The sequence below is a fragment of the Ambystoma mexicanum genome, chromosome 11 (assembly GCF_040938575.1).
Source record: "Ambystoma mexicanum isolate Mex_15411 chromosome 11, UKY_AmexF1_1, whole genome shotgun sequence".
Taxonomy (NCBI): Eukaryota; Metazoa; Chordata; class Amphibia; order Caudata; family Ambystomatidae; genus Ambystoma; species Ambystoma mexicanum.
This window is the reverse complement of record NC_090934.1, coordinates 157987531-158006387: the sequence shown is the minus strand read 5'-3', so window position 1 is coordinate 158006387 and position 18857 is coordinate 157987531.

Sequence of the window (18857 nt, the reverse complement as noted above, 5' to 3'; positions counted from 1 at the left end):
AGAACAGAGCCCCCGCACTTTCAAATACTCTCTCCCACAGTCACCCCATGACAAGAAGCAGAGAGGCCTCACAACAAAAAGGGAAGGCTTAGCCCATAGTGCCAAGTGCTTGCCATCATTTCCAATAAAGATGTGTACACAAAGCACGAGGAAATGGCCTGTCGAAGGAGTCAAAATGGCCATACCAGCAAGAGAGGGGAAAACATCAAGCACAGTCCTCCCCTCTCCTTACCTTCCCCCAGAGAATGCAGTTAACATCCCGTGCATCCTGGGCTGTGTGTGTCTGAGGAGCGGGTGGTATGTGACATGCCTGCGACAGAACAGAGCCCCCACACTTTCAAAGACTCTCTGCCACTGTCACCCCACGACAAGAAGCAGAGAGGCCTCACAACAAAAGGGAAGGCTAGCCCATACTGCCAAGTGCTTGCCATCATTTCCAATAAAGATGTGAACAGAGCACGAGGAAACGGCCTGTCGAATCAAGATGACCAAAACAGGAGGAGAGGGGAAAAACATCAAGCCCAGTCCTCCCCTCTCCTTACCTTCCCCCGCACCGTGCAGGACCTGGGACACAATGCTCACGCTGCGGTCTGGAGCCCAGCAAAGAACTAAGCAAGGCAATCCGGCTCAACTGTGACCAGGAGCTGCACCCGAGGGAGCCGAGGGCCCCGCCACACAGCCCCACCCAAGGGGCCAGCAATCGGTGCTCCCCAGTGCCCCACACGGAGAAGAGAAAAGTCCATCCTGCCAGAGGCAGGAAAAATTTAACTGAGTGACGTGGATGTGGGGGAGGAGTTATAAGGATTTAAAGAAATAGAAGAAGGTCCTGTGTCGGAGACAGGGGCCTCATGAGGTAAGTACTGTGACGAGGAAGAGTGGACGTGGAGGTAATGAGGGATAGTTTTAATAAGCAACGGGCGGTACAATATAACCACCCATTAGGATGTAGTGGGACACAGTACCCCAGTGCCTCAGTGACAGAGTCGGCCGCAGCATATATGTAGGTTGGGATCAGCAGGGAGGCACCAAGATACAACCTAACTTAGCAAGAGCAACCAAGTGGTAGAAAGAGGAGCCGTAATTTGAATCCAAAGTGTCACTTCATATCCAGTAAAATCACAAGCAATGCTGATAATTGTATATCACATTATGTGACACAACAAAGTTCATTAAATATGGTGACAGAAAAATGTTATCTGCATGAATGGTCTTCTTAGATCATCTGTTATGACTTTAAACAAAAACTTCACTGTATCACATTCAGAGACTCCGTGTGAGGATCACATAGAAACAAAAAGGTCTCTCACCTGGGAAATGGATTGATGAAGAATAGAATACTACGAATTTCCAGGTGGAGATTGATGTCCCTTTCAATCTTCAGATGACAATTAGAATTCCCCCCGAGAAACTCCCAGTGAACCGGCACAAAGGCCAGGGCAGAGGAAGGTTCCCAGGGAAACCCTCTTGGGGAATAAAACCCTGTGGAGCTGCTAGAGAACGTAGACTCCTTGAGAAGTCCCGTGGATATAGGTTACGTTATCCCGGGAGTTTTGGAGATGACTGGTCGCGTCTTTAGAGGATCGGGGCCAGAGCAGAAATGCCAGGCCGGCTGATGAAAGATCGAGAAACAGAGTGATTAGTCTTAAATAGTCTAAAAATAAGAAAGACCACCCCTGAAGCCGGAATCTTACCAAAGGATAAGTTGGTAACAAGGTCTTGAAATGAGAGTAGTAGAAGACCAGGGAAGGACTAAGGAACTGGGCACACTAGACAAAGCAGAGCAATGCACATGAATGGTAAACAAACAAGTGAAATGAAAAAACTAGGAGCCACCTATAATCTAGGAGAAGAACTGAAGGCAATCTTACCAAGAATAACCAGAAACCCTCTCAATATTTAGGGGTAACAGATGTCCAGAAGGAATGAAGACACAGGTTGGTGGATCTGTATGATAAATAAAGACTAAACTGAGAATCCACAGGTAAGAAACCAAAACCCCTCTCAAAGCTCCAAAAACTAAACAAATGCCTACCACTAGGAACCCAAGCCGGAAGATGACGGTAGCAGGAGACAAATTCTTCAAAGGTGAGTGGCTTTGAAAAGCTCAGGGAACCTACTAGACTGAAGGGAACTGAGACATCCTAAAAAACAACAAACACTCATCAACAACAAAGTTCTGTAAGGATAAGAGGAGCAAAGTTACAATTATTAGAAATGGACAACGGCAAGTCTGCAGAGAGGGAGTAAGGGATTCCCTAACACGAACTCACGTAGCGTTCGCCAGCTCCTTGGAGAGTAGCAACGCGTCCTTGTCCGGGCTGTGCAGGTAGATAAGCCGTCAGCGTTCCATCCCGGAAACATCGCAAAGCATGATGGGGCGCAACGACTAGACCGCTACACACACTGTTACGGGCAGCGAGGCCCGCCATGTTGGAGTCAGGCATGTCAGTGCCAACCGCCATGTTAGAGTCAGGCATCGCACTGTGGGTAAAACGAATAGCCGTGACAGTATGCCCCCCCTTAGGGTTGGCACCTCCCGGCTTGCCTGGATGTCTCGTATGAAACCTTTTAATCAGCCGAGGAGCGTGGATGGCAGATACTGGTTCCCAGGTACGATCAGCAGGAGAGTACCCCTTCCAATCAATTAAGTACTGAAGACGACCCCGGTGATATCGGGAGTCGCAAATTTCTTTGACTTCAAACTCTGGCCCTGAATCAGAAATTATGGGAGCAGGACAGTCTGTAACCGTGGGATGGAATGTACTGCGATTATCGGGCTTCAATTGTGACACATGAAATACTGGATGTATTCTTGACCAGGAATTCGGTAAACAGAGTTTAAAAGCCGCGGATCCAATAGCGGCAATAACTCGGAAAGGACCAAAATATCGCGGAGAGAGTTTAGACGGAACAAGATGTCTAGGTAGAAACTTTGAAGAAAGCCATACCCAATCTCCGGATTTGATGACGGGTGCTGGTGTACGATGACGATCAGCAAAGTGTTTTCTCCTGTCCTGGGAATGTCGTAGGGCGATAACCGCGGAGCGGTGTCCTTGACAGATTTGTTCCGTTAGTTTATTTAGGTCTGGGAATTTAGTGTCAGATCTCTTCATAGTGGAAAAAGATGTTGGACTGAACCCAAAAGTGCACTGAAAAGGAGATGTATGAATGGCCGAATGGTAAGAGTTATTATACGCAAACTCAGCTAGGGGCAGAAGGTCCTTCCAATCGTCCTGGGCCGCTGAGATGTAACTTCTGAGGTATCCTTCTAATGTTTGATTCAGCCTTTCTGTTTGACCATTAGATTGGGGGTGGTAACCAGAACTAAGAGCCCTGGATACCCCCAGAAATCGACAAACTAGTTTCCAATATTGGGACGTGTACTGTGGACCTCTGTCCGAAATAATTGTTTCAGGTAAGCCATGAAGGGAAAAAATATGTTTGATGAAAATACGTGCCATTTGAGATGCTGAGGGTATCCCAACCAAAGGAACAAAGTGTGCCAGTTTTGTCAAGGTGTCAATGGTAACCATAATGGTAGAATAACCCTGAGATTGGGGAAGATCTACGATGAAATCTGTGGTTATTATTTGCCATGGACGGGAAGGCAAGGGCATTCTGACCAGTTCTCCCAATGGTGCTTGTCTAGGTATCTTATTTTGTAAGCACGTGGGACATGAACTCACATATTCCTTGGTGTCTCTTCGAACAGCAGGCCACCAAAAGAAACGTGAAACAAGATCCAACGTGGAGGTGAAGCCTCGATGTCCTGCAATCTTGGATTTATGGCACATTTCCAAAACCTCCTTCTGGAGAGGACGAGTCGGAATATATGCCCTTTGTCCCATGAAATAACATCCATCTTCCTCTACCAGAACTGATCGGTTAGATAATGAAAGTGCCTTCTTTGCGATGGAATCAGATTGAGCTCTAAGGCGAGACAGAAAATCTGGAGCTGCCACCAAACCCATGGTTAATGGGGGAAAAATAGGTTCAGATCTGAAAGGATTGTCAATAGGATGGTCCTTGCGAGACAGGGCATCTGCTCTTAGATTCTCTCTCCAGGAATAAATGAAAACGTAATCCTGAAGGGAGAGAAAAAGTGAGCCCATCTTGCCTGACGGCTGTTACAAGTTTGGGCATATTGAAGAATTCGGAGATTATGATGGTCTGTCCTTACTTCGACCGGGAATTTGGCTCCTAAAAGTAAATGCCGCCATTCCTCAAAGGCACGCTTGATGGCGAGAAGTTCCTTCTCCAGGACCGTGTAATTGATCTCAGAGGGCAAAAGAGTTTTGGAAAGAAAAGCAACAGGCCTCTCCTGATCAAGGTCGTCCGGTTGTAGAAGGACGGCGCCTAAAGCACGTTGGGAGGCATCAGTCTCAACAATGAATCTTCGGTTCTGATTTGGCGTTAGAAGAATCGGTGCTGATGTAAATAGTTTCTTAAGTCTGTCAAAGGCTTGATCAGTAGCTGCCGACCAGACAAAAATGACTCCTTTCTTAAGAAGATTGGTAAGTGGCTGAGTAAGTTTTGAGAATTCAGGTATGAATCTCCGATAGAAATTCGCGAACCCTATAAAGCGTTGAATCTCTTTAACAGACGTGGGTGTAGGCCAGTCTCGTACAGCCAAGACCTTTTCTGGGTCCATTGCTATCCCCTTTGCGGATAAAACGTATCCCAAGTAAGTAACTTTGGATTGATGAAATGTACACTTCTCAGGGTTGCAGAACAAATGATTTTGTTGTAGACGTCGAAGCACCTCTTTAACATGTGGTATGTGGTCTTGTATGGAGGAGGAAAAAATCAAAATGTCATCTAAGTATACCACCATACTGTGTAAGAGAAGATCAGAAAAAAGATGGTCCATAAAGCGTTGAAAAATAGCAGGGGCGTTAGATAGCCCAAAAGGCATGACCCTGTACTGATAATGCCCAAACGGCGTTTTAAAAGCCGTCTTCCATTCGTCCCCGGGCTTTATCCGTATCAGGTGGTATGCTCCTTTTAAGTCCAACTTAGTATATATAGTAGCCCCTTTTACTGCTTCAAGAATGTCAGGGATAAGTGGCATGGGGTATTTGTCGGGCACAGTGATCTTGTTCAAACCGCGGAAATCTATGCAGGGACGTAATTCCTTAGAATTCTTCTTGGCTACAAAGAACAAAGAGGCGGCAGCTGGGGATGTAGATTCAGTTATTAGCCCATTCATCAAATTGGAGCGAAGATATTCACGCAGCACCTCTTTTTCTATGTTAGACAGAATATACATACGTCCAAAGGGAAGCGGTTGATCAGGTATCAAATCGATAGCACAGTCGTCTCTCCTGTGGGGAGGCAACTGGTTAAACTCCGAGGACAAAAATACGTCCTGAAAACTCTCGTAAACTTCAGGGAGGCCCGCGATTTGATTGAGAGAATGTACCCCTTTAGTATCACTTGGGGAAGGAGAAGATTCTATGGCGACCCTTTGGTGATTTCCTATGCAGTGTGTCAGACAGAACTCCGAACCAAGAAAGAAGGACCCAGCGGTCCAGTTGATAAACGGATTATGTTTCCTGAGCTAAGGTAACCCTAAGATTACCGGATGGTGTGCTGCTCGTATGATATCTAAAGTTAGGATCTCCTGATGGGTAGAGATGGACATTTGAATTGCTGCGGTCTGGTCTTTGATGGGACCCGAGATCAGGGGGCTACCATCCACACTTTCAACAGGAATAGGTTCCTTTTTAGGGGAACGTGGAATCTTTAAAGAAGCAGCCCAGTGGTCGTCCACGAAATTTCCCGCAGCCCCACAATCAATAAGAGCCGGAACATCTTGTAAGATGAGACTTCCTATGGTGAAGGAAACCTTTAATACCATCATATTGGTGGTTGAAAAGTTGGTACAATAGAAAGAATGTGAAGTATGTGAGGAACCTTGATCAGACTTAGGTTCCCGGATCGTGGTTCCTCTTACGACCGGGCGTTGGCGTTTCCCGACCGCCGAACTGGAGCAATTGGACATTCTTGGACAGAGTGAGAGTTGGTGCCACAGTACATACACAGTCCCATGCTTCGTCTGTGATTTCTCTCCTCAGGACTCAAAGGTCCACGAGATGCAGATCCCAGTTGCATAGGTTCATCTGGTGGCGGGGGTTTAGAGGTTGAAGGGCCAAAGGATGTTCTTGTGATCCTACCCTTCCTCCTTTCAGCCATCCTCTCCTTCATACGATAGTCGATCTGCATCACTAGGGCAATGAACTCTGTGAGAGTGGTGGGACGTGGAACTCTGGAGACCTCACCCTTGAGATCTTCAGATAAACCCCTCCTAAATATTGTAACCTGCGCATCATCCGACCATGTGGTCTCACTGGCCATTTGTTTAAATTTTGTGATATATGCCAGTATGTCTAAATTTCCCTGCTTGAGATCCAAGAGATGTTCTTGTGAGGCAACCTTAATCTCCTGTCGCCCAAACATAGTACGAATACTATTGCAGAAAGCTGTGTAGGAGTCCAATAATGGGTTATTATTTGTAACTAGAGGAGTAACCCAGGCTAATGCGGGTCCTACCATCTGAGATACCATATAGCCAACCCGATCCCGGTCTGTATGAAAAAATTGTGCTTTAAATGCGAATTGCACAGCACATGCCTCAAGAAACTCCTTCACCCTATGTGGGTTCCCATCAAATTGCCCACCCGGAAGGGGTCCGGGAGGGACCTCGGAACAATGGGGAATGCGAGATATATTGGCTTGTTGTGCAATCTGTTGAGACGCATGCTGCTGCTGTTGTCTCAAGGAGGTGTTATCTTGTTTCAATTGCTGGACTTCATTTGTTAGGGATTGCACTGCAGCAATCAATTGTTGAATCTGTTGCTGCTGTGGATCCATCCTAGCCTTATAGTTAAAATGTATTCCCCACCAGGGGCAACTGAAAGTGAAAACAGAGACTCTTCTTCTATTTTTTTTTTTTCTTTTTGGCGTTGCTAACTGTTATGACTTTAAACAAAAACTTCACTGTATCACATTCAGAGACTCCGTGTGAGGATCACATAGAAACAAAAAGGTCTCTCACCTGGGAAATGGATTGATGAAGAATAGAATACTACGAATTTCCAGGTGGAGATTGATGTCCCTTTCAATCTTCAGATGACAATTAGAATTCCCCCCGAGAAACTCCCAGTGAACCGGCACAAAGGCCAGGGCAGAGGAAGGTTCCCAGGGAAACCCTCTTGGGGAATAAAACCCTGTGGAGCTGCTAGAGAACGTAGACTCCTTGAGAAGTCCCGTGGATATAGGTTACGTTATCCCGGGAGTTTTGGAGATGACTGGTCGCGTCTTTAGAGGATCGGGGCCAGAGCAGAAATGCCAGGCCGGCTGATGAAAGATAGAGAAACAGAGTGATTAGTCTTAAATAGTCTAAAAATAAGAAAGACCACCCCTGAAGCCGGAATCTTACCAAAGGATAAGTTGGTAACAAGGTCTTGAAATGAGAGTAGTAGAAGACCAGGGAAGGACTAAGGAACTGGGCACACTAGACAAAGCAGAGCAATGCACATGAATGGTAAACAAACAAGTGAAATGAAAAAACTAGGAGCCACCTATAATCTAGGAGAAGAACTGAAGGCAATCTTACCGAGAATAACCAGAAACCCTCTCAATATTTAGGGGTAACAGATGTCCAGAAGGAATGAAGACACAGGTTGGTGGATCTGTATGATAAATAAAGACTAAACTGAGAATCCACAGGTAAGAAACCAAAACCCCTCTCAAAGCTCCAAAAACTAAACAAATGCCTACCACTAGGAACCCAAGCCGGAAGATGACGGTAGCAGGAGACAAATTCTTCAAAGGTGAGTGGCTTTGAAAAGCTCAGGGAACCTACTAGACTGAAGGGAACCGAGACATCCTAAAAAACAACAAACACTCATCAACAACAAAGTTCTGTAAGGATAAGAGGAGCAAAGTTACAATTATTAGAAATGGACAACGGCAAGTTTGCAGAGAGGGAGTAAGGGATTCCCTAACACGAACTCACGTAGCGTTCGCCAGCTCCTTGGAGAGTAGCAACGCGTCCTTGTCCGGGCTGTGCAGGTAGATAAGCCGTCGGCGTTCCATCCCGGAAACATCGCAAAGCATGATGGGGCGCAACGACTAGACCGCTACACACACTGTTACGGGCAGCGAGGCCCGCCATGTTGGAGTCAGGCATGTCAGTGCCAACCGCCATGTTAGAGTCAGGCATCGCACTGTGGGTAAAACGAATAGCCGTGACATCATCACCATATGGGAAAAACATTAAACATCATGAAGAATCCAATAAAATATGCAGTACAGCTTCCAGGCCTTGAAGTAAGATAAGGAAACGCGGTGGACCAAAGAACCTTAATAATAAGGTTGCACGGCACGCACTTAGTAATACATTTGGCTGTGGGAGCGTTATATGAGGAATGGTAGCAAAAGAAACAGAAAGTGAAATAGTCTCACATGTACTCCTTTTTATTTTGCTTTTCCTTTCTTGCAGTGAGCGATAAACGCCTGAGGTGGCATTTGCTGGAGGAGGAGGTGCTTAGCCGAGCCGGCATGTCACATACAGTGTTGCGCCGAGCGTCTCCACACGGAGAGCGGACAGTGTGAGGAGCAGCTAACGGTGGAGTGGTGCAGGCCCACAAAGCGGGCTCCAGAAGGACGCAGCAGCGTCGGGGTTTTTGCAAATGCCCACCGAGCAAGCCGGAAATGCTTCAGTAGGAAAGGAATGTCATGAAAAGTGAAACAAATGGTAAGAACACTTAATGCCAGCTAAGAAGGAAGTCGGGACGGATCGGCTGAATCAGGCGCCCATCCTCCTTGGCGTTCGGCCATGCCCCCTTGCACCCCCAGTCTTTGGGCTTCATCTTCCCCTGTTACTGAAGGATGCCTATGATCAAAGTTCCTCATATTTGTCTTGGATTCCCTGGGTCTTTCTTAGATATCGATAAATCGATAAAAGTATATCTTTCTCTGGTTGACTCTCACCCTCTTGGTTAGTCACTTTCTCACTAAGGTAATAATGGTAATCCCAGTATTGGCTCTTACTCTCCCGGTTAATGGCTTTCTCTTCATCTTGCTTCTTAGCCTTCTCACTTGGATGAATAGGATGAACCCAATGGTGATTCTCACCCTTTTGATCACTTCTCCTCTCACTGGGACGAGTACGATGCCCACAGTAATTATTCTCACAATTCTCGATACTGGGACGAGTATGAGTAGTCCAGCATTTATTCCCACACTCCTTAATACTGGGACAAGTATTATTTATTATTATTATTATTATTATTATTATTATTATTATTATTATTATTATTATTATTATTATTATTATATTTATTGAGCGCTGACCTAGCTTCGAGAAGCAATGGAGCGCTTTACAGAGGTATACACCAATACAGATACATAACGGAGTGCTTCACAGAGGTGACAACATTACAGATGCATAACGTAGCATTTTTCAGTGGTAACAGCAGAACAGATACACAGGGGGGTAGGATAAAGAGGGGGACAGAGGAGGGGACAGAGGAAGGGTGCAGCTGTACCGGGTGGAAGGGATTCTTGTGCTTAGAAGCACATGTGGCGCACCTGGTAAGAGAAAAGATAAATTGAAGCACAGGGCCAAATGGGGCAATCACGGGTGCTGGCAGGGTTGGGAGTCGGGCGGGAGTTGCTGAAAATTGGTTGGGAGTTTGCCTTGGAAAGGTTTTGAGCACACCTGGGGATTTTACTCTTTTGTTTAAAAACAAATAAATAAATAAAACAATTAAAGCACAGGGCAAATGGGGGCAATCACGGGTGCTGGGAGGGTTGCGAGGCAGCGGGAGTTGCAGGAAGTGGATTGGGCTTTGCCTTGGAAGGTGCCGAGTCTGGGGATTTTACTCTTTAATTTTTAAAATGGAAGCACAGGACCGAATGGGGAAAAATGCAGCACAAGACGCTGCTTTTGCATGCTCACTGGACTCAGCTGGTTAAGAGGTCTTAGCCTGTAGCCACTCCTTGTGCCGCCTATGCTGATCCTTCAGTGTGCAGGTTGTCATCTCCTGACAAAAGGCACAATCTTCCTACTTGTGCATCGGGAACAGGCAGTAAAGGCACTGGGAATGCTGGTCGTCCAAGAAGACATTCCGTAAACCGCAGTCGGAGCAAAGCTTGAACAGGGGTGCTGAATCCTTCTCCTGCGACATGATCCACGCGGCGTAGGCCTTAAGAAAAAAGCCTCCACAAAGAAAATCGACGAATCACGCTCTTGATGGGCGCTGAAGAATCCGAAAACGGGTCCCTGTTGATCAGAAAGATGATCGATGGAGCACATGACTCGATTGACCGAAAAAGAGATTAAAGCTCTTCCAAAAAGCAAAAAAACGCAACAAAAGCTTGAGAGCTAAATACAAGGACTCCCAACACTTGAATGTGCGGTAAAAATCTGAAGATGGCTGTGAGAGGAGGGTCTTAGGTAGAAGCCAGTCTTTGGCTGGTGGCAGCATGATCCAGAGATCAGTGATTGGTTGTTAAGAGAAAGTTCAGAAATTTAACTCATTTTTTTCTTTACAGAGGATTCCTAGCCTGACGACTGGGAATATTCATGAGCATGTGAATCCATGCCAGACCCCATGCTGGAGAACTTGGACCACTTCTGCACAAGAAATTTCGATATTGCATAAAATGGCTGCGTTTATAAATCCGGTAGCACAAGGGCAAATTGAAATGGAAACCATGTCTTGCAGGGGAGCTATGGGATAGGGTAGGTCTACAGAGCAAGACATTGTACGAATTATGCACAGACTGATTTCACTTTAAGTGCCTGCACTAGCCTTACTATACAGAGTTGCTGATTGATAGAACAAGATGGCTTCACCCGCCTGCCCAAAGTGTCAATCTCCAGAAGCCAATTGTATTCCCTTGCCATAGCTAAGCTCTGAAGGATCAAACTTTTGAGCTGAGGTCAAATACTAGCTGCAATCGGGGATTGTCACTACTAGGCATGTGCCACACTTAGTTGGAATTGTGAACAGTAGCAATTCCCACACCTAGATGGAATTTTAAATGGTAGCATGTGCCTCACTTAGTTGAAATTGTGAACAGTAGCATGTTCCACATCTAGACGGAATTCTGAATGGTAGCATGTGCCTCACTTAAACGCAATTGTGAATGGTAGCATGAGCCACACTTAGAGATAAAATTGTGAACATTAGCCTAAGTCGCATCTAGATAGAATGGAATTGTCAGCATGTCCCACACTTAGATGGAATTGTGAATGTTATCATGTGCCACAATTAGATAGAATTGTGAATGGTAGCATGTCGCAGCATCTCCCACACCTAGACAGAATTGTTAATGGTATCATGTGCCACACTTAGATGAACCCATGAACATTACCTTGGGTCGCATCTAGATAGAAATGTGATTGTTAGCATGTCCTACACCTAGATGGAATTGTGAATGTTAACATGTCCCACGCTTAGATGGAATTGTGAATGTTAGCATGTGCCACACTTGGTAAATCATGAGTATTATCCTGAGTCGCATGTGGATAGAAATATGAATGTTAGCATGCCCCAGGATGTCCCACACCTAGACGGGAATGTGATTGTCGGAATGCCCCACACTTGGATGGAATTGTTAATAGCAGCATGTGCCACACCTAGATGAAATCATGAACATTGGCCTTAGTCGCATCTAGACAGAAAGGCAAGTGTCATCATGTCCCACACTTGGATGGACTTTTGGATGAAGCATGTGGCTCACTCAGATGAAGTTGCGAACATTAGCCCGAGCCACATCTAGATTGAAATGCAAAGGTTAGCATGTCCCACACTTGGGTGGAGCTGTGAACATTAGCCTGAATCGCATCTAGATAGAAATGTGAATGTAAATGTTAGCATGCCCCACTTGTGTGCCAATGTGTACCTTGCTTCCCTGTTCCCCATGCTGTTGCTATAAATCCGTATCCCCCCTTGTCACTGTAAGCCAAGCCCCCTGTCTCTATGTGTCCGTGGGTCGCTATGTTCCCTGCCATCCTGTTCACGTGCCTGGTCTTGGGCGCTTTAAAGAACACAGCTATACCCCTGATTAATTCGGCCTAGCTGTTCACATACGAATACTACCCCATGAACACCTTATCACCCTAATAAAATGCAGCTAGCCGAGCACATTCCGGCCTAGTCGCTCACATATGCGTCCTTCAGGCTTAACGCAGCCAGAGCCCAGTCTAGGGGTGTCCACCCACCAGACTGCAAACATCCAACTGATATCTCCAGCACCTCACCTAACACTAGGATGCAGCAACCACACAGCAATTACATCAGCTGCACACATATCTGGTGCACCCACGCACCCTATGACACTATCTCTCTCTACTGACCAGAACTACGGTTCTCGAGGGCGTTCAACCTACCAGCACTTTGAGGTCATACCAATGATATATAGAGTGCTATATAAATGCCAATAAACATAACATAACATGATTTGCCACAAATACCTTTAGCACCACAATCAACATAAATTGGCTTTGTCAGCATATGCAAGCAGGGAATGAGCAGTCTGGGGTCACAAACAAGCTTTCAACTCACATAGTAAGGCGTGCTCTTCTCTTCCTCTTGCCGCTTGTAGGATTTCTCTTCTTGTGGCTACTCCCAACTCAGCAAACCTCTTTTTTCAGACCGCCTCTGCCCGCGCTACCTGCAAATGGAGCTTTGTCCTCTGGTGCAGCCACCTTAGATGGCCTCTCGGAAGGGAAACCCTCTCTCGCTTTCGCTTTTGCTTCCCGCTGTGCAGCCTCTACAGATTAGGTCACCAGCGAGCGAGCTTCCCTCTTGAACGCTTCCTGCTGAGCGACCTCTGCACTTCAGGATTCGAGAGGCATAGACCCTCTGAGGACTGGCAGTTGCTCCCTGCCATGCAATGGTCCCGGCATCTTCTCCCTCCTACAGTTTCTGCTTGGGTTGCCTGCATGAACCACGCTGCTTCTGCTTCCTGCTGCTCTTCTCTCCTTTTCCACTGGCCTGCACGTGAGGGGGCCTTTTAAGCCTCTCAATCTCCCACAGGTGTGGGTCATTTGCTTTAATGATCTGACCACTCCTGACCAGTTCTGACCAATCCTGTAAGAATGCACCTCTTCAGCCATCTTCCTCGTCCAAGTACTTAGAGGATTATTGGACTTGAAGTCCCTAATGACAAAGTTAGGTTTCTTATTTAAATTTCACTTCTAGACTTAGTTTTTTTTCTTTATAACACTTTTTAAAGGAATATCTTAAGGATTAGTTGCTAAACCTGATTGAAGAGGGGAAGGCAACTCTTTTAGGCCATTATTATCCATAAATTCCCTTTCACTGTACCTTTGGGTGTAACAGAGGTCTTTAGTTTTACATGTCTCTGGGGTTGTGACAGGGCTTTTATTTCTTCTTGAGCCTAGGGGTTCGTGAGTATTTATAACCCTGTTTACATGTGCATTTTGTGACACAGCAAGATAGTTTTTACAACAGGCCATTACACACTTTGGTATTACACATTCACCCTCCCTAGAGGAAGACAAATACTGGCACCCTTTCCAGACCACCATACTACGAGAATACTGCTAGGGGCATGGATCCCCGGCAGGCTCTTACCGGCATGTCTCTCACTGAAGCACTGGTACCGTTAGCAACGGTCCTTCAGTGACCCCATTCCACCACCACTTGTGAGATCCTGGTGGTACTAGGATATCAGGCGCAGGAAGCAATGTATGGGGTTGGCGGCAACACGCCGGCAGCACCGGTGGGTTACCGCCAACCTCGTTATGAGGCCCTGTGTCTCATCCTTTGCAGTTCTTCCATTCCCATGAGCCTTTTCTCCTCCCAGGTGATCCTCCAGCAGAACACCAACCCCAAGGTCAGGATCAGAAAACGTCTGCCTTTCCCTGGCCTTCCCTTGGCCACCTGGGAGACTTTAGGCAGGGAATTAGTGAGGAGTCTCTAGGATTCTTCACATCTTCTTGCTACTGGGCCGAGTATGATTGGTCCAGTAGCTATTCTAACAACTTGGGGAGAATCATCTCCAGTTCCGGAAGCACCTCAAGACCTTCCTCTTTGTTTCTGCCTTCAACCCCCTTCGACCCTGCTGATGTGTTTCTCTCTCTCTGCACCATGCACCTGGTCACCCTTTGTCCTCCGGGCCCTCTGGGCCACCCCTTGCACTGAGGTCTGTATCTTTACCCATACAGTCCCCCACCCCCTTTCTTTTTTTTCTGCACTTATCAGACATACCCTGTCTGCTGCCTTAAACCCAGCACTTGCCACTTGCTGGCAGCACTGCCACTTTTTATTGCCTTTATTTTTTATTTCTTTATTATCATTTATCTGTTTCTCCTCTGCTCCGCATTTTCCACTTCTCCCCCCTTCCATGCACTTTTCCCCCATGCACTTGGGCTTTCTCAATGTCACTGGGCCTAGTAAGATCGTTGTTTTGTTCTCCCCTGTTCCCCTCCCTTGCCTTGTCGCGCTCTGACACACTGATGTACGAGCGCAATATAAATAAAATATCAATTCAATTCAACTCTCCTTGCTACTGGGATGAGTATGATTGGTCCAGTAGTAGTGTACCTGGTGTGCACAACATATGGCCCGCAGGCCATATGCGGCCCGCCCTATTGTCCTTTGCGGCCCCCCAGTGGGTAGAACTTTCATAATGAATGTGGGCCACTTCAAGCCACGTAAAAAACAAAGCGGGCCGTACTTCATTACGAAGGTTTTCCTTGCCTGAGACACTGCAGATAAAAGCGTCCCTAGAGGGCTCTAATTACCCCCCTAATTGATGACCTGCCCCCACTCCTACCTCCTTCTCCGGCAAAGAACTCTTTCCAGGAGCATCAAAGGTGCTCCTTAATTCAGCTGTCATTCGCATGCATTAGCTGGCTGATTTGCACAGCCTGTGTTCTTTCTTCTGGCCAGAAAGGGATAACACTGGAAGCAATGGTGGACACACAATTTTTTTCCAACTGTGCAGCTTACACTTGTTTAGAACAAAAAACATTTTTCAAACTGAAACATACTTCTTGAACTTTCATTAGTTTTCTTTGAAATCAGTTTATATTTTTGTCGACTGCCATGGAAATACCCTGTGATTTTTGTGTTCCTTCCTTTGTGTTTTTCACAGGTTATATTTCTAAAGATGTCATATGCTTGTTATCACAAATAAATGCTTCTATTGCGCTGACATGGGTGCAACTTTTGATTTTCACTATGTGGGCAGAATTCCCCCACCCTCGCCCTGAATATAAGCAAGCTGCCAGCCCAACACATCCCGTGGTCAAACACATTCTTTAGCTGTGTGTGTGTGTGTATTTATGTTTTTGTGTGTATGTTGAGATGAGGGGGTGGGGGGTTGTGTTGGGACTGCATCAGGTCTGCCTGTATGTTTGTTTTTGTATGTATGGGCAGTGTATGTTGAGATGCGGGGGTAGGGGGTGTAGGGTCTGCCTGTATGTTTGTTTTTGTATGTATGGGCAGTGTATGCTGAGATGTGGTGGAGGGTTCGGGTCTGTATGGGTGCATGGTTTATGCTTGTTAGTTTGTATGCCGAGTTGTGGGTGGGGGTTCGGGTCTGTATGGGTGCATGGTGTATGCTTGTTAGTTGTATGCTGAGTTGGGCTCTGGGGGGTTCGGGTCTGTATGTATGCATGGTGTATGCTTGTTAGTTGTATGCTAAATTGGGCCTTGGGGGTTTCGGGTCTGTATTTATGCATGGTGTATGCTTGTTAGTCTGTATGCTGGGGTGGGGATGGGGGGTTCGGGTATGTATGGGTATGTATGCATGGTACATGATTGTTAGTCTGCATGGTGGGGCAGTTTGGTTCTGTATGGGTATGTATGCATGGTGTATGCTTGTTAGTCTGTATGCTAGGGTGGGGGGTTTGGGTCTGTAGGAGGAAGAGGGTGAGATTGTGCATTCGGGATCCAGAGGGGAAGGGATCTAGGCCAGTGGAGTACAAAAGTCAGACCTGCTGGTGAGGTACCGGGAGGCAGCACAGACGGTGATCGTGGACTCAAGCCCACATTCCTGGCTTCCAAATTAGCCAGTACCTCTCTCCCCTGGGTACCAATACATCACTTATCCACAGCAGCAATTACATAATCTGGTGCAAAACCTAGTGATGTAATGTTTTCACAATCATGTTTCTCAATTAACAACTCTATAAATGGCCTACGCATCCTACCTGAGAAACCATTGAGGTTTTATCTCAGACTAAACAGCAGACAGAGGAGTCCTGATGGCCACTCGATGGCAGGGAAAATGCCTCACGAGATAGAGGCACACACATTTCCTTTTCATTTCTTTCTCCACGGCGTACCACTAGTGCAAAACCTATTGAATGACTTGCGTCCATTAACGCTGCATGGCCTTTCTTTCCTTAATGTTCTGCTCAATGAAAAACAGTATCTATTGCCAGTGATTCACTGTGCCCTGGCCGGGCTCTCCCCATCACCAAACACAAAACATCTATTGCTGGTCATCCACCACACCCTGACTAGGCTCTCCCAATCACCAAACAGAAAACATCTATTGCTGGTCATCCACCGCACCCTGAACAGGCTCTCCCAATCACCAAACAGAAAACATTGATTGCTGGCACAGTGTTTGGTTGGGGCCATGTGGCATAGTGTTTGGTTGAGGCCACGGGGCATAGTGTTTGGTTGGGGGCCATGGGGCATAGTGTTTGGTTTAGGGGTGGGGGCCATGGGGCATAGTGTTTGTTTGGGGATTGGGGGGCATAGTCTTTGGTTGGGGGCCATGGGGCATAGTGTTTGGTTGAGGGGTGGGGGCCATGGGACATATTGTTTGGTTGGGGGCCATGGGGCATAGTGTTTGGTTGACACGTGGGGGCAATGGGGCATAGTGTTTGGTGGGGATTTGGGGGCCATGGGGCACAGTGTTTGGTTGGGGCCATGGGGCATAGTGTTTGGTTGGTGAGTGGGGGCCATGGGGCATAGGTTTTGGTTGGGGGCCATGGGCCATAGTGTTTGCTTGAGGGGTGGGGGCCATGGGGCATAGTGTTTGCTTGGGGACCATGGGCATAGTGTTTGGTTGAGGGGTGGGGTCCAATGGGCATAGTCTTTGGTTGGGGGTTTGGGGGCCATGTGGCATAGTGTTTGGTTGGGGGCCATGGGGCATAGTGTTTGGTTGTGGGTGGGGGCAATGGGGCATAGTGTTTAGTTGGGGGCCATGGGGCATAGTTTTTGGATGAGGGTGGGGGCCATGAGTGAACCCAATAATAAAGCTACAACAGGCACAATTAGGAGATGTACATCCTTTGTTGTTTGTGGAAACCTGACTCAACAAAGGCCATACTCCTCTTGGCCAACCCAATCAGCAAAGTATAGCAGTCCAAAATGACGGAATGTCCAATCAGTGGTCAATAAAATATATACACTTTAATTAAACAGACGATATGCAATAACTAAATAGAAATAAATGATAACAATGGAAAATGTGTAGTACAAAATGTAAGTTTGAAATACAAATAAACACAGTTAAACCTCAAAAACGTATTCTTTTTCCATGTGTTTAATGAAAACGGGGTTGGTTGAAAAAGCCTCCTGCCACACCACGCCCTGCTGCGCCTACCGCCCCACCCACATTTACTTTTCGGCCCACTATTGGCATCATGTCATGTACCTTCGGTCCTCTGTCAAAATCAGTTGTGTACCCACCCCTGAGTTATACTAACAGTAGGGCACTAGGGCACCTACAGTAACTGCAACGAAATACAGAAGAGGAATTGGAAGAAGTCAGAAACAACCCAATACAAAACCTAGCAGAACTACTCAATGATGAAACAGGCCCCACTGAGCTGACCACGCATCCTGACAGCAACCAGGAAAACCGCCAGCAAGACCACCATGTCGAGAAACCCGGAACAAAACCAAACAATGCTAAAAATACACTGCAATCTAATCAACGTTAAATCAATGTCCAAACGTGCTACAGAGATCTACCATCCACTCTACGATGACGGAATAGACATCTCATTCATCACAGAAACCTGGCTAGACGACAACTACAAAGTCACACTACAGAGCTCCCTACCTGACAACGTCAAATGCACGCAGGTAAACAGCATAGGGAAAAAGGAGGAGGACTTGCAATAGCCTACAAAGAACACCTGCAAATAAAAACAGATGACCCGCTAAACATCCGAAACTGTCAATCCATCGTCCTTCACCTGACTGCCAACATAAAAACAAACCTCACATTCATACTCATCTATAGACCACTGACCTATTACACAACCTTCGTAGACACCTCCATTGAAGCCACCACGAACTTAGCCATCAAACACGACCACCTGATCATCCTCAGGGACTTCAAGAAATGGTTTGAAGAATAGAATGCAAACTCTCAAAAATCACTAATCAAGCAACTTGAGACCATGAAACTATGCCAGATGGTAAATGGAGTGACACACACATCAGGACACACTCTTGATGCAAAACTTTGCCAACAAAAACCTGATCTCTACTACGCCACCAATACAAATACTATGGTGCAATCTCCTCATCATACCATTTGTGATCCAACTACCGGCCAAAGCACCCAAACAGCCCAGAAAGCTCCTCACGATCTCAAAATAAAACTGGAATACCATCAAAAGTAGTAACTTAAAAGAACAACTGGAATCCTCGGAACCATCAACCACAAGCCTGGACAGAACCGACCTACAAGAAAGAGCAGACCTAATCCAGAAACGGATTGCTGATACAATAGACAGCATCTCCCCGGAAAAACCCTTCAACCCTTCACAAAAGAAAGCAGTGGCAAGATGGTTCACACCCCACCTCAATACAATGAACATCAAACAGAAACTTGAACGA